Raw genomic sequence first — 2,345 nt, 5'->3', positions numbered from 1 at the left:
CCTCCAAAATATGTGTAACTCCTTCCCAGGCTGCCTCCTGGCAAAGCTCAGCTGAAACGGTGTCACCTATAGAAAAACACCCAGGCTCTGTATTTACCAAACGGACTCCTAACGAGCTCGTTTCAGGCGTGATGTTTTTTCCCATCCGCAGGACAGCAGCGGACGCGTGTTCGTGCTCTCCTGGCTCGCCCAGACCCCGCGATGCTGCGTGGAAGGGGCTCGTGGCAGGGGGAAAAGCAGCAGCCCCTTCTCCGGCGGCGGAGGAACGAGACGAGGTGAGTTGCAGACTTCTCCCGGAGGAGCTTGGCTCGATTTAAACAGTCCTTTGGCTAGGGCAAACCCAAGGGATCCCCCACTGCCTTCCCGCCCACCTCTCAATCTCCGAAATCTCAGCAAGATCTGGGGTTTTCTTTGGCATTTGGCTCCTTACGGGGTTTTTAAGTATAAAACTGCCGTGGGCCGTCTGCCCTTTCTCCTTGCTGCCGGCAGCGCAGCCAGAGCTGCTCAGACTTTCCAAACACGAGTGGGACGTGGCCCAGGCCTAAATTTGTCCCGGAAAAACTATGAGCAGTTGAAAGAACAGGCAGGAGGTGGGGGGAAAAAAGGAAGAAAGAGGAAAAAAAAACAACTTGTTTTTGCAATAAGCCCCTGTGCGTGTTCAGGGCTTGTGGGATTTTTTGCTTGAAAATGTATTTCAAGCCTGGCTGTCCTCCTCCACAAGGTGGATGGCAATTAAGCAAAGCGAAAGCTCAGTCACACATGCACTGAAATAACTGTTCTCAGGCCAGTGCGTGGCATCTTTGCTTTCATCATGGACCTTTGTGCCTTTGTCAGGAGCCATGCAGCCTGGGGATGCCGCGATGTCAGCCCTTTGTCTGTGCTGAGGACAGACCCTATCGTGACGCCTCTCTCTATGGCTCCATCAGGGTTTGCCTTGGGGCGCGGTTATTTCCCTGGGAAAAAGCGCAATTGGGGATTTTACTTTTCTCTGCCTGCCGCATCATTTCTCCTGATTACTCCCCCCAGGGATCTGCAGGCAACCAGCAAGTTTTCAAAGCCCCATCAAGTATCCCCGCTCACTCCCGCGGGTCAGCGTGGAGGGGACCGAAGGCCATTGCCACCTCAAACGCATGGCTGCCACTCACCAAGTTGCCTGTCCCTTCTGTGCTGCTCCATCGCCTTGCAGCGGTTTACAGGGAGCTGATCCAACTGACCAGCAGGTTTTCTTCTTTTTTTTTTCTTTTTTTCCCCTTCACTGATGAAATCAGCACTTAATAAAATCACATCAGGCCCAGATGTTTTCTCCTTGGGTTAAGATCCAAGGAGGTGAAGTCAATTAGAGTTCAGATTTATACCGGGTATAAACGCAGCCCCTGGCACCCGGCACTGCTCTCCCCTGGGCAGAGAGCCGGAGCCTGCCTGGGCGCGATCCCTCGATGGCGAGCAGGCTGGGAAACGCACCCCACGGCTTGCGAACGCCCCATGCGCCCCAGCTTTTCCCACATCAAAGTTGTGCACAGCTGGCCGCACAGCTGGCCCCCACCTTAATCAAGTGATGCTGCCGGGGCCTCCCAGACCCAAGGGGAGCCCGTGTGGCTGGCAGGCCAGCGGCGCCGGTTTAACCTCCCGGGGGCTCCCAGGCGCCTGTCACAAGGTTCCTCCTAATTAGGAAGGCTTCTAACGAAGACCATCAGCTGCCCGCGCTGGACTGAGAGCAGCCACAGTGTGCGAGCAGCTGTTTGCCATGGCATGGGGGCTGCTGCATGGCTACGGGTCCTTGTTTTGAGGCTAAATGGTGCAAATTGGGAATCATAATAATCAGGAAGAATGCTGTTTTGGTTTGGTTTGGTTTTTTTGCAGTGCTATGAGACGAGGAGCAAAGCCAGATTAATTTCGACTCAGTGAAAAGCCCGGGAATGTGTTTTACATAGAATAAGTGGCGCTTTGTCAGTGAGGCAGTGCCTTAAGTGATTTGGTGCGGTCCTCCTGGTCCGATATCCTGAAATACCAAGTGCCAGGATGGGGCAGGCTTGCAAACAAGAGGCTGCACATGGAGAAAAGTAAGAAGGGTGCGATCACCGCCCCCAAGTTCACGCGGGCCTGGCTGACCCCACCAGGAAAGGGCACAGAGTGGCAACACAGGTTTTGCACGTTTTTATTAATAAAACGGCCGACGGCGAAGAATCGGCCCAGAACACTGGTCGGCCGGGGCCCTCGGACTGCTCCTCGTCGCTGCCTCCCTCCGAAGCAAACCCACGGTGGCAGTACGAGCCTGCGGGGCCGTGCCTCAGCTCTGCCGAGACGAACACGCTCCCGGCATGCCCCAGCCTCTCTCCTCCCTCCCG

The sequence above is a fragment of the Fulmarus glacialis genome, unplaced genomic scaffold (genome assembly GCF_000690835.1).
Source record: "Fulmarus glacialis isolate BGI_N327 unplaced genomic scaffold, ASM69083v1 scaffold29809, whole genome shotgun sequence".
NCBI classification, from domain to species: Eukaryota; Metazoa; Chordata; class Aves; order Procellariiformes; family Procellariidae; genus Fulmarus; species Fulmarus glacialis.
Note: the sequence above shows the minus strand (reverse complement) of the source record.